Source organism: Triticum dicoccoides, chromosome 5A, assembly GCF_002162155.2.
Source record: "Triticum dicoccoides isolate Atlit2015 ecotype Zavitan chromosome 5A, WEW_v2.0, whole genome shotgun sequence".
Taxonomy (NCBI): Eukaryota; Viridiplantae; Streptophyta; class Magnoliopsida; order Poales; family Poaceae; genus Triticum; species Triticum dicoccoides.
Window position 1 is genome coordinate 109,733,591 of NC_041388.1, and position 15,280 is coordinate 109,748,870.

Genomic DNA, 15,280 nt, shown 5'->3' on the forward strand with positions numbered 1-15,280 from the left:
AAGAAGTGAGGCTTACACTGCTTTGGGGTGAGGTTTATGGCTCAGGTTTGCGGGGGTATTTATAGGCGGAGAAGCTTCATTAGGGCTTTGGGAGGATGGTTCGGGATTGTAGCCGCGTCTGATATTCGCTACCTAGTCACTTAGTTGCTGTGATTAAAAAACTACACCAATCATTGTTACCACGACGAGGTAGAGACGCCGGTGTGGCACTGAGCCGTGTCGACTGTCGACTGGGACCGAGCTCGACGTTGCATGAGAAAATGTTTCCTCGCGTTCGTTGTCTCGTAGCCTGTGGCCGGGCTTGGGCAAAAGCCTGTTTCGTGTCTGCGTGACATGTGATGTTACTTTTGTTACTTTTGCTTTGGGTGGTAGTACTGGTATCACATGTTAGTACTTTGCTTTGGGTAGTACAGTACGTGGCCATCCAGTCGGCAGTGGCTGGCAGTAAATTTGGCACTGGTGCGCGTGGGCGCTTATTGTTCTTATTCTCCCGTTCCTTTAAACATATCGCACAAATCTCCTCGAAAAAAAAACATATCACAGAAATCACACCATTAGATTTAGGCCTCCTTTGATGCAAAGGAATTTCTTAGGATTTTTATAGGATTTGGATCCTTAGATTTTTTTTTTCCTACGATGATCGTTTGATTTGTAGGATTAAAATCCTCAGGATTTTTTTTCACAGAATTCATTTGTATTATATTTTGGAGGAAATTTTTCATCCACTCGAACCTCTTTATAGAATTCTTTTGTTTTTTCTGTGTTGTCAAACACTTCTCCAAATCCCATATGATACAACAGGACATGACATTTTGTTCCTGCATTTTGAAAATCCAGCAAATCAAAGAGGCCCTTAGTTTGTCCAATTGTGGAAAACGAACTGAAAAACTAGCAGAGCGACACAGGTAGAGCAGACAGCAACCACTAAGGACAACTCCAACGCGCGACGCCAAATGGTCCGACCGCGTCCGTTTGGGGGTAAACAGACAGAACAGGCCGCCCAACGTGCGGCCGCAAACAGGCCGTCTCCATTTTTCGTCCGCTTTCGACCCATTCCCGACCCAAAGTTGGGACGTGTTTGCGGCCGAATGGACAACGCACGGATGGGCGGGACGCGCGCCCTTGTCCTCTCCTTACCCGCCTACCGGGGACACGACTGCCCACGCTTTCCCTCCACTTTGCCCAAAACTCTCCCGCGCCCTCTCCCGCCTCTCCCTCTCCACCATGGCCGACAACCCGATGAATCCCGACGACCCGGCCGTGGCTGCATGTCCCACGGCGAAGAAGTAGGGTACCAAGAAGCCGCGGTTGGAGCTCAATCCGGCGGAGGTCGCCAAGCTTGACGCCGAATCGACCAAGAGAGGGAACCGGTGGGCGAAGGACAATGAGAGGAAGGTCGCTGCAAGCTACGCCACCGAGGCGGCCACGCTGCGTGTGGCGCAGCACCAAGCAGGCGTCGACGACAAGGAGTCCATCGTTGCCAAGACGCACGCCCTCCTCATGTTAGGGTTGTGCCAACCCCCGCCGTCCATCCTCTCGGCCGTTGCCATGGCCACGGCCAACACAGCCTCGTCGGCCGCTCGTTCTTCGCAGCACCGTTCCCCAAGCTCATCCGTCACGCCTGAGACGAATCATGCGCCGCCCCTCCACGGCCATGGGCAAACACGGTTATCCACCTCACCGGACTGCAGTGTGGTCGCTCCGGCCACTCCCGCGGGCGTCATCAACCTCAACGACACGCCGAGGTACATCTCCTGGCCAACCATCCGACGGGCACAAAGGAAGCAGCCCCGGTCGTTAGCTTTAGCGAACATGGCCGGCGCCCGCAAGCTGTTCGACGAAATGCCAATGCCGACGCCCACGGCCGACGACCCAAAGTACTCGGCCTTCATGGAGAACTTCATCTTCGAGCTCCGTGGTGAGGCCTTCCACGTCGACGGCCAGGCCCAAGCTTTTGATCCTGGCTCCACCCAAAGCCATGATGGTCGCGGCCACTATGAAGACACTCAATTCGCCGACCATGATGAAGATGAGGACGACCATGGCAACTCTTGGCATGAATATGATGACTTGTATTATGAAGATAAGGAAGAAGAGGTCGACATTTCGGCCGAGCCATTGGTGTTTATCGATGAGCTCAACCAAAGGGCTGAGGCACAAAAGAGGAGGCAAAGCATTTGCACGGGATTTCTGATAGTTGGATAAGATAGGCCAAGATCTTATGAAAGGTGCCGAGCAAAAAGGATCCGTCGTTTGGACAAGAGTTCACAAGAACTTTCATGAGCGAAGGAAGTTTGCCCCCTATGAATTTACGAGCACACGCGACATCCACTCAATCCAAAAGAGATGGGGGTTCATCCAAGAAGAGTGCAACGAGTATTGTGCTGCGCTTGAGAGCGTTCAAGCCCGTCCCGTGAGGGGCCTAGGCCTTGGTGACTTGGTATGAACCTCTCATTTTTTTCCATCATGTGTCCATTCATGTTGGCATGCCATTTGTGTTTCATGCATTCTGTCCTTTCATGTTACAATTGTGGCCGCATCTTTGATTGTGTAGGCATTTCAATCTTTGGAGGCCTTCAAGGCCTGGCACAAGAACAAGACGTTTACTCTCACGCATTGTTGGGTGCTCATCAAAGATTGCCCCAAGTTCAAAGACCAATATGTTGGGGAACGTAGCAGAAATTTAAAATTTTCCTACGTGTCACCAAGATCTATCTATGGAGAGACCAGCAACGAGTAGAAAGAGAGTGCATCTACATACCCTTGTAGATCGCTAAGCGGAAGCGTTCAACTGAACGGGGTTGATGGAGTCGTACTCGTCGTGATTCAGATCACCGATGATCAAGTGCCGAACGGACGGCACCTCCGCGTTCAACACACGTACAGCCCGGTGACGTCTCCCACGCCTTGATCCAGCAAGGAGAGAGGGAGAGGTTGAGGAAGACTCTATCCAACAGCAGCACAACGGCGTGGTGGTGGTGGAGGAGCGTGGCAATCCCGCAGGGCTTCGCCAAGCACCATGGGAGAAGAGGAGGAGGGAGAGGGGCAGGGCTGCACCAACCAGAGATCAAATCGCGTATTATGGGCAGCCCCTAGGCCTCATATATATAGGGGAAGGGGAGGGCTGCGCCCCCTTTAGGGTTTCCCAGCCCAAGGGGCGGCGGCCAGCCTCCAGATGGCATCTGGTGCGGCGGCCAAGAGGGGGGGGAGGAGTCCATCCTCCCCAAGGCACCTCGGAGGTGCCTTCCCCTTTGAGGACTCTTCCCTCTAGGGTTCCCTAGGCTCATGGGCCTCTTGGGGCTGGTGCCCTTGGCCCATGTAGGCCAAGGCGCACCCCCTACAGCCCATGTGGCCCCACCCGGTGGGCCCCCGGGACCCTTCCGGTGGTCCCGGTACAATACCGATGACCCCGAAACTTGTCCCGATGGCCGAAACAGGACTTCCTATATATAAATCTTTACCTCCGGACCATTCCGGAACTCCTCGTGACGTCCGGGATCTCATCCGGGACTCCGAACAACATTCGGTAACCACATACAAGCTTCCTTTATAACCCTAGCGTCATCGAACCTTAAGTGTGTAGACCCTACGGGTTCGGGAGACATGCAGACATGACCGAGACGTTCTCCGGTCAATAACCAACAGCGGGATCTGGATACCCATGTTGGCTCCCACATGTTCCACGATGATCTCATTGGATGAACCACGATGTCAAGGACTCAATCGATCCCGTATACAATTCCCTTTGTCTAGCGGTATGTTACTTGCCCGAGATTCGATCGTTGGTATACCGATACCTTGTTCAATCTCGTTACCGGCAAGTCACTTTACTCGTTCCGTAACACATCATCCCGTGATCAACTCCTTGGTCACATTGCGCATATGATGATGTCCTACCGAGTGGGCCCAGAGATACCTCTCCGTTTACACGGAGTGAAAAATCCCAGTCTCGATCCGCATAAAACAATAGATACTTTCGGAGATACCTGTAGTGCACCTTTATAGTCACCCAGTTACGTTGTGACGTTTGATACACCCAAAGCACTCCTACGGTATCCAGGAGTTACACGATCTCATGGTCAAAGGAAGAGATACTTGACATTGGCAAAGCTCTAGTAAATGAACTACACGATCTTTGTGCTATGCTTAGGATTGGGTCTTGTCCATCACATCATTCTCCTAATGATGTGATCCCGTTACCAACGACATCCAATGTCCATAGCCAGGAAACCATGACTATCTGTTGATCACAACGAGCTAGTCAACTAGAGGCTCACTAGGGACATATTGTGGTCTATGTATTCACACGTGTATTACGATTTCCGGATAATACAGTTATAGCATGAATAAAAGACAATTATCATGAACAAGGAAATATAATAATAATACTTTTATTATTGCCTCTAGGGCATATTTCCAACAGTCTCCCACTTGCACTAGAGTCAATAATCTAGTTCACATCGCCATGTGATTAACACTCACAGGTCACATCGCCATGTGACTAATACCCAAGAGTTTACTAGAGTTAGTAGTCTAGTTCACATCACTATGTGATTAACACTCAATGAGTTTTATGTTTGATCATGTTGCTTGTGAGAGAGGTTTTAGTCAACGGGTCTGAACCTTTCAGATCCATGTGTGCTTTACAAATCTCTATGTCATCTCCTAGATGCAGCTACCACGCTCTATTTGGAGCTATTCCAAACAACTGTTCTACTTGGAGCTATCCTAAATTATTGCTCCATTATATGTATCCGGTCTCTCTACTCAGAGCTATCCGGATAGGTGTCAAGCTTGCATCGTCATAACTTTTACGACGAACTCTTTTACCACCTCCATAATCGAGAAAATTCCTTAGTCCACTAGTTACTAAGGATAACTTTGACCGCTGTCCTGTGAGCCATTCTTGGATCACTCTTGTACCCCTTGACTGACTCATGGCAAGGCACACTTCAGGTGCGGTACACAGCATAGCATACTGAGGAGCCTACGTCTTAAGCATAGGGGACGACCTTCGTCCTTTCTCTCTATTCTGCCGTGGTCGAGCTTTAAGTCTTAACTTCGTACCTTACAACTCAGGCAAGAACTCCTTCTTTGACTGGTCCATCTTGAACACCTTCAAGATCATGTCAAGGTATGTGCTCATTTTAAAGTATTATTAAGCATTTTGATCTATCCTTATAGATCTTGATGCTCAATGTTCAAGTAGCTTAATCCAGGCTTTCCATTGAAAAACACTTTCAAAATAACCCTATATGCTTTCTAGAAATTCTACATCATTTCTGATCAACATATACTCATCAGAAATTCTATAGTGCTCCCACTCACTTCTTTGGAAATACAAGTTTCTCATAAACTTTGTACAAACCCAAAATCTTTGATCATCATCAAAGCATACATTCCAACTCCGAGATGCTTACTCCAGTCCTTAGAAGGATCGCTGGAGCTAGCATACCTTTTAGCATCCTCAGGATTGACAAAACTTTTCTGATTGTATTGCATACAACCTTTCCTTACGAAAACTAGTAAGGAAACTTGTCTTGACATCCATCTGCCAGATTTCATAAATGCAGCTAATGCTAATATGATTCCGACGGACTTTAAGCATCGCTACGGATGAGAAAATCTCATCGTAGTCAACTCCTTGAACTTGTGAAAAACTTTTCGCCACAAGTCGAGCTTCATGGACGGTGACATTACCATCCACGTCCGTCTTCTTCTTAAAGATCCATTTATCTTAATGGCTTGCCGATCATCGGGCAAGTCCACCAAAGTCCATGGATCCGTTCTCGGATTTTGTGGCCTCGAGCCATTTATCGGAATCCGGGCCCACCATCGCTTCTCCATAGCTCATAGGTTCATCGTTGTCCAGCAACATGACTTCCAAGACAGGATCACCTTACCACTCCGAAGTAGTACGTGTCCTTGTCGTCCTACGAGGTTTGGTAGTGACTTGATCCGAAGTTTCATGATCAATATCATAAGCTTCCACTTCAATTGGTGTAGGTGCCACAGGAACAACTCCCTGTGCCCTGTCACACACTAGTTGAAGAGACGGTTCAATAACCTCATCAAGTCTCCACCATCCTCCCACTCAATTCTTTCGAGAGAAACTTTTCCTCGAGAAAGGACCCGATTCTAGAAACAATCCTTTATTGCTTTCGGATCTGAGGCAGGAGGCATACCCAACTGTTTTGGGTTTCCTATGAAGATGCATTTTATCCGCTTTGGGTTCGAGCTTAATCCTGAAACTTTTTCACATAAGCGTCGCAGCCCCAAACATTTAAGAAACGACAACTTAGGTTTCTCTAAACCATAATTCATACGGTGTCATCTCAACGGAATTACGTGGTGCCCTATTTAAAGTGAATGTGGTTGTCTCTAATGCCTAACCCATGAACAATAGTGGTAATTCGATAAGAGACATCATGGTACGCACCATATCCAATAGGGTGCAACTATGATGTTCGGAAACACCATCACATTATGGTGTTCCAGGCGGTATTAATTGCGAAACAATTTCCACAATGTCTTAATTGTGTGCCAAAACTCGTAACTCAGATATTCATCTCTATGATCATATCATAGATATTTTATCCTCTTGTCACAATGATCTTCTACTTCACTCTGAAATTATTTGAACCATTCAATAATTCAGACTTGTGTTTCATCAAGTAAATATTCTCAACATCTACTCGAATCATCTGTGAAGTAAGAACATAACGATATTCACTGCATGCCTCAGCACTCATTGGACTGCACACATCAAAATGTGTTACTTCCAACAAGTTGCTATCTTGTTCCATCTTACTGAAAACGAGGCTTTTCAGTCATCTTGCCCATGTGGTATGATTTGCATATCTCAAGTGTTTCAAAATCAAGTGAGTCCAAACGGTCCATCTGCATGGAGTTTCTTCATGCATATACACCAATAGACATGGTTCGCATGTCTCAAACTTTTCAAAAAACGAGTGAGTCCAAAGATCCATCAACATGGAGCTTCTTCATGCGTTTTATACCAATATGACTTACATGGCAGTGCCACAAGTAAGTGGTACTATCATTACTATCTTATATCTTTTGGCATGAAAATGTGTATCCCTACGATCAAGATTCAATAAACCATTCCTTTAGGTGCAAGAGCACTTATTCAGGTTTAATACTAACCTTGATGGTAGAGGGAGCGTGCGATGTTAGATCACATCAAACTTGGAAACACTTCAAACACATATTGTCAGCTCACCTTTAGCTAGTCTCCGTTTTTTTTCCGTAGCTTTTATTTCGAGTTACTAACACTTAGCAACCGAACCGGTATCTTATACCCTGGTGCTACTAGGAGTACTAGTAAAGTACACATTAACATAATGTATATCCAATATACTTCTATCGACCTTACCAGCCTTCTCATCTACCAAGTATCTAGGGTAATTCTGCTCTAGTGACTCTTCCCCTTATTACAGAAGCACTTAGTCTCGGGTTTGGATTCAACCTTGGGTTTCTTCACTGGAGCAGCAGCTGATCTGCCGTTTCATGAAGTATCCCTTCTTGCCCTTGCCCTTCTTGAAACTAGTGGTTTCACCAACCATCAACAATTGATGCTCCTTCTTGATTTCTACTTTCGCGGTGTCAAACATCGCGAACACCTCAAGGATCATCATATCTATCCCTGATATGTTATAGTTCATCACGAAGCTCTAGCAGCTTGGTGGCAATGACTTTGGAGAAACATCACTATCTCATTTGGAAGATCGACTCCCACTCGATTCAAGTGATTGTTGCATTCAGACAATCTGAGCACAAGCTCAACGATTGAGCTTTTCTCCCTTAGTTTGCAGGTTAAGAAAATCGTCGGAGGTCTTATACCTCTTGACGTGAGCACGAGCCTGAAATCCCAATTTCAGCCCTCGAAACATCTCATATGTTCCGCGACATTTCGAAAACGTCTTTGGTGCCTCTACTTAAACCATTTAACTGAACTATCACGTAGTTATCAAAATGTGTATGTTCGATGTTCGAAACATCCACAAACGACGTTTGGGGGTCAGCACACTGAGCAGTGCATTAAGGACATAAGCTTTCTACTGTTCGCATAATTGCTACTACCAACTTTCAACTATATTTTCTCTAGGAACATATCTAAAACAGTAGAACTAAAGCGTGAACTACGACATAATTTGCAAAAGGTCTTTTGACTATGTTCAAGATAATTAAGCTCATCTTATGAACTCCCATTCAGATAGACATCCCTCTAGTCATCTAAGTGATTACATGATCCGAGTCAACTAGCCCGTGTCCGATCATCACGTGAGACGGACTAGTCATCATCGGTGAACATCTTCATGTTGATCGTATCTACCATACGACTCATGCTCGACCTTTCGGTCTCCGTGTTCCGAGGCCATGTCTGCACATGCTAGGCTCGTCAAGTTAACCCTAAGTGTTTTCGTTGTGTAAAACTGTCTTACACCCGTTGTATGTGAACGTAAGAATCCATCACACCCGATCATCACGTGGTGCTTAGAAGCGACGAACTGTAGCAACGGTGCACAGTTAGGGGAGAACACTTCTTGAAATTTTGTAAGGGATCATCTTATTTACTACCGTCGTCCTAAGCAAACAAGATGCATAAACATGATAAACATCACATGCAATCAAATAGTGACATGATATGGCCAATATCATTTTGCTCCTTTTGATCTTCATCTTCGGGGCTCCATGATCATCATCGTCACCGGCACGACACCATGATCTCCATCATCATGATCTCCATCATCGTGTCTTCATGAAGTTGTCACGCCAACGACTACTTCTACTTCTATGACTAACGCGTTTACCAATAAAGTAAAGTACTTTACATGGCGTTCTTCAATGACACGCAGGTCATACAATAAATAAAGACAACTCCTATGGCTCCTGCCGGTTGTCATACTCATCGACATGCAAGTCGTGAATCCTATACAAGAACATGATCAATCTCATACATCACATATCATTCATCACATTCTTCTTGGCCATATCACATCACATAGCATACCCTGCAAAAACAAGTTAGACGTCCTCTAATTGTTGTTGTATGTTTTACGTGGCTGCTATGGGTTTCTAGCAAGAACGTTTCTTACCTACGCAAAACCACAACGTGATATGCCAATTGCTATTTACCCTTCATAAGGACCCTTTTCATCGAATCCGTTCCGACTAAAGTGGGAGAGACTGGCACCCGCTAGCCACCTTATGCACCAAGTGCATGTCAATCGGTGGAACCTGTCTCACGTAAGAGTACGTGTAAGGTCGGTCCGGGCCGCTTCATCCCACAATACCGTCGAAACAAGATTGGACTAGTAATGGTAAGCATATTGAACAACATCAACGCCCACAACTACTTTGTGTTCTACTCGTGCAAAGAATCTACGCAATAGACCTAGCTCATGATGCCACTGTTGGGGAACGTAGCAGAAATTCAAAATTTTCCTACGTGTCACCAAGATCTATCTATGGAGAGACCAGCAACGAGTAGAAAGAGAGTGCATCTACATACCCTTGTAGATCGCTAAGCGGAAGCGTTCAAGTGAACGGGGTTGATGGAGTCGTACTCGTCGTGATTCAGATCACCGATGATCAAGTGCCGAACGGACGGCACCTCCGCGTTCAACACACGTACAACCCGGTGACGTCTCCCACGCCTTGATCCAGCAAGGAGAGAGGGAGAGGTTGAGGAAGACTCTTCCAACAGCAGCACAACGGCGTGGTGGTGGTGGAGGAGCGTGGCAATCCCGCAGGGCTTCGCCAAGCACCATGGGAGAAGAGGAGGAGGGAGAGGGGCAGGGCTGCACCAACCAGAGATCAAATCGCGTATTATGGGCAGCCCCTAGGCCTCATATATATAGGGGAAGGGGAGGGCTGCGCCCCCTTTAGGGTTTCCCACCCCAAGGGGCGGCGGCCAGCCTCCAGATGGCATCTGGTGCGGCGGCCAAGAGGGGGGGGAGGAGTCCATCCTCCCCAAGGCACCTCGGAGGTGCCTTCCCCTTTGAGGACTCTTCCCTCTAGGGTTCCCTAGGCGCATGGGCCTCTTGGGGCTGGTGCCCTTGGCCCATGTAGGCCAAGGCGCACCCCCTACAGCCCATGTGGCCCCCGGGGCAGGTGGCCCCACCCGGTGGGCCCCCGGGACCCTTCTGGTGGTCCCGGTACAATACCGATGACCACGAAACTTGTCCCGATGGCCGAAACAGGACTTCCTATATATAAATCTTTACCTCCGGACCATTCCGGAACTCCTCGTGACGTCCGGGATCTCATCCGGGACTCCGAACAACATTCGGTAACCACATACAAGCTTCCTTTATAACCCTAGCGTCATCGAACCTTAAGTGTGTAGACCCTACGGGTTCGGGAGACATGCAGACATGACCGAGACGTTCTCCGGTCAATAACCAACAGCGGGATCTGGATACCCATGTTGGCTCCCACATGTTCCACGATGATCTCATCGGATGAACCACGATGTCAAGGACTCAATCGATCCCGTATACAATTCCCTTTGTCTAGCGGTATGTTACTTGCCCGAGATTCGATCGTCGGTATACCGATACCTTGTTCAATCTCGTTACCAGCAAGTCACTTTACTCGTTCCGTAACACATCATCCCGTGATCAACTCCTTGGTCACATTGCGCATATGATGATGTCCTACCGAGTGGGCCCAGAGATACCTCTCCGTTTACACGAAGTGACAAATCCCAGTCTCGATCCGCATAAAACAATAGATACTTTCGGAGATACCTGTAGTGCACCTTTATAGTCACCTAGTTATGTTGTGACGTTTGATACACCCAAAGCACTCCTACGGTATCCAGGAGTTACACGATCTCATGGTCAAAGGAAGAGATACTTGACATTGGCAAAGCTCTAGCAAATGAACTACACGATCTTTGTGCTATGCTTAGGATTGGGTCTTGTCCATCACATCATTCTCCTAATGATGTGATCCCGTTACCAACGACATCCAATGTCCATAGCCAGGAAACCATGACTATCTGTTGATCACAACGAGCTAGTCAACTAGAGGCTCACTAGGGACATATTGTGGTCTATGTATTCACACGTGTATTACGATTTCCGGATAATACAGTTATAGCATGAATAAAAGACAATTATCATGAACAAGGAAATATAATAATAATACTTTTATTATTGCCTCTAGGGCATATTTCCAACACAATATGCCGCTCGTAAGAAGAAAGGAGGGAAGACGGTCATGGCTGATGAAGGAGACTTGCTCAAGAGGCCGAGGGGCAAGACAAGTTCAAAGGCCGACAAGAAGCGTGATGCGTCTTCTATAGCCTTGCAAGGAACTTTGGAGAACATGATGAGCCAAAAGGAAGTGCGGGAGGAGAGGAGGAGCAAAGGGAATGAGGAGCAAATGAAGATATACCTAGATCTTCAAACGAAGAAGCTTGATATGGAGGAGGCCGTGAAGAAGAGAAAGCTTGACATCGAGGAGGCCGCTCAACTCAAGAAGCTCGAGATCGAGGCCACCAATGCCGAAACCACAGCCAAAGAGGTGGCATTCGCGTTCATGAGCATCGACAAGAACAACATGTCACTAGAGAGGAAGGCTTGGTTCGCGAACCGGCAGAAGGAGATGCTCTCTCACGATGGCCTGAACTTATCATTTTGAAGGCATAAGGAGACCACGACCACGATGGATGTCCATTTTGAAGACTGGTTGTTGTGCCGTCCGCTCGCTTTGTTGCCGATGCCAAGAAAAACTTGTCATTTTAAAGGCTGACTCGTGTGCCAGCAGCTGGCTTTGTTGCCGGCCCCAAAAACATGTCCATTTTGAAGGCTGGCTCGTTTGCCGGCCGCTGGCTTTGCTGCCGGCGTGAAACTTGGGTGACCATTCTGTAGGCCGCTGGCTTTGTTGCCAGCCGGCATGAACTGGCGAGAGCGCGATCACTAACGTGAAATATGGCCATTTAGCTGCACCCTTTGTTCTTTTTTATATGTTACATGCACAATGGACAAGATGAGACCGAAATGCGGCCGCGTGTTGGACGCACGACCGGCACATCCACAAATCCGGACGGACACAGTCTAATTGCCACCCCCAAACGAACGAAAAATGAACGAAAGAGACGTTCATTTGAGGTTGTGCGTTGGAGTTGGCCTGATCCACTATTCCCTCCCGGCCCATGCACAAAAGAACCCCACACCTTCCCCATTACTATTGCAAAACACCGTCAAATCACCAGAGAAATTATTCCCACAGCACCTGAATCTGCGAGTATCTCGAACACCATCTAGGATGAAGATGAGGTAAATACACTACAAGCCATAGAACTTGCACAAGATGGTCAGTTTGATGTACAAACTTGTAAAATACGTATTTCTAGTCATCTAAATTGTCCTTTCATTCATATACGATGCTTTCTACCGTATTCAGTTGTATCATGTGCACACATGGCGTGACAACATGGCAGGAGCCCACTGTCACCGGTGGGTAATCCACGTGGACTGTTTTTTTCTTCAGAATTACCCTTGCATTTTATTTATTTCCGCAAAAAATCCTCAACTAAAATGAAAAATGCTGGACTGGCAATGGGATTCGAACACAAGACCTGGTACGATTTGCCTCCATTACATAGCGACTTGAACTTTTTAGGGCATCTCCAGCCGCGTTCCCAGGAAGGCCTCTCCAGACGTTTTTTGCGCCGGCGCCAAAAAATCGGCCCAGTCGCGCCCCCAGGAGCCTGATTTTTGCCGGCCTGGACCGAAAATAGCACCGGCGGACCCAGGCCGAACCCGGCGCGCTGGGGGAGCCCGGGGGCGCCGGGGCGAACTGTTTTGGCGCGAAACAGCCGCGGGCACGCCGCGTCAGGGACATGGCTCTCTTCTCGCCCCTTCGTCGTCCTCATCGCCTCGTTTCCCGCGGCGAATCAATGCCAAAGCTGCCGCGCTGCCGCGCCGGTCAACCTGCGCCATTGATGCCTCACGGGCGGCGCAGTGAAGTCCGGATGACGCGCGTCCCTTGCCCTCCCTCGCCCGCCACGCATACACACGGCGGCTCGCGCACAGGCGGCGCCTCGGCCTATATAAGACGCGCCCCAGCGCACTCGGCGACTCGCACTCTCTCGCCGTCGTCGTTCCTCCCTCTCCTCTCTCTCGCCGTCTCCAGTTCATCACACCCATGGCCGAGCGCTTCCCAGGCGACGGCGCGGCGGCGAACGGCTTCGGCCGCCGCCATCTTCACGAGGACGAGGCTCGCCTCCTTTTCGAGGCCGAGTACCCGGTCCCGTCGGACATGCGGGTGCCCGGGGCGTGGAGGATCAGCGCCGGCGGCGTGCCGGTGCCCCCGGTACCCACCGGCGCGGTGCGGCGTGCAGAGATTGCACGCATCCGCTCATCCCTGCCGCGTGTGGCGAGGGAGGGGCCAAGGTACGTCCCCGACAGCCCGCTCTAGGAGCCTTATTTCCGCCGCCGTCACGCCGAGCAGGTCGAGGCCACCAACGGCGTCGTGCCCTCCGGCAGGCTCAACGCCGCCGGCCGGCGTCGGTGTTGGGGCGTGCCCGGGCGCACGTTGGAGGTCGTCCTCGAGTACATCGAGGGCGGAAACACGTCGCGCCTCGAGTACCCCGCTCCCCCGTCCTTCTCACGCCGCCGGGGAAGCTCCTGGACCCTGAGGCGCATGGAGACCGGGGGGTCCTCCTCCTCGTCCGGCGGCTCCCCCTGCCTCCACCTTCGCCCCGTCAAGCCGGAGCCCCAGGGCACGCCTGTCAACGCGCGCACCCGCAGCTCCGTCGTCCGCATCGGCGACAACGCCTCCCCCACCGGCCGCTTCGTCCTCGTCGAGCCCAAGCCGGAGCCCGGCCTCCGGGCGGAGTACGAGGAGATAGCCCGGCGTGGCTTCTCCGACGAGGACGCCCTGCGGTGGGCGCGGGACGACTACCTCCGTGACGAGATGGTCCTGCAGCGTCGGGCCCTGGAGGAGATCGCCGCCCGCAAGCGTGGGCGCGAGGACGAGCATGGCGTCGTGGTCCTCGACAGCGACGACGACGACCCCGGACCGTCCAACCCGCCGCGCCAACCGGGGGAGGGATGCAGCAGGGACGGCGGAGGCGTCGGCGGGGGCGACGACGACGACGACGGCGGCGGTGACTACACGCGGTTCTACAGCCTCCTCGGCAGGCGGGCGGCGAGGGAGACGGCGGTGGTAGCCCGCGGTAGTTTTTCCTTTTTTTGTAAAATATGTTTAAATTTGAACGAACTCGAACGTGTTTGCGTTGTGTTTGCGCCGAATTTGAACATTTTAAAAACCCGTGGGGGGCCGCGACTGAGGGGCATCACGCCCCCAGTGCGCTGTTTAGCGCCGGTGCGCCTCCAGGGGGCGATTTTTTGCCCCTCCTGAGAGGCTAACGGCCGGAGATGCCCTTACTGTTGACTTTTTTTTGCGGGTACCTTACAGTTGACATTTATAGAGCACAATTAGCTTTATATAAGACAGCTCGTACAAGTTAAAATAGAAACCAAAACAAGAAAAGGGCAAGGCACCAGTTCGAACGTATGACCACATAAGCTCGCCGCAATGACATTTAAATAGACAAACACAATTTATATTATGTATTCTTCTTTCTTTTTTCTATTAAAGAAAATTACTTATATTGTAGATAAACATTTAGGACAAATCAACTATATTTTTGTTTGAATTTGTGTAATTTTAAATTAAAAAATCTAGACAAAACCAAATATGGTGCAGAATGAGTGTATGTAATTTTTTTGGACAAATCAACTAAATTTTTGTATGAATTTGAATAATTTTAAATTACAAACGCAGATTAAAAAATATAGTGCAGAATTAATGCATGTAAATTCTTTTGGACAAATCAACGAAAATTTAGTTTGAATTCAAATAATTTTAAATTTAAAAATCTAGATAAAAGAAATTATAGGTCAGAATGAATGTACACAATTTTGGTTTGGACAACTAAACTAAATTTCTGATTGAATTTGAATAATCGTGAAAAAATAAAATATAGTTCATAATGAATATATGTCAATTTCTTTACCACAAATCAATAGAATTTATTATAAGTTCGGAAATGTAGATAAAAATTATATGTGAAAAATAATGTGCATATTTTTGTGGAGAAATCAACTAAATTTTGGTTTGAATTCAAATAATTTAAAATTTAAACATTTCCATAAAAGGTAATATAGTGCACAATGAATATACACATTTTTTCAGACAAATCAACCAAATTTTGTTTGAATTTGAATAATTTCAAGTT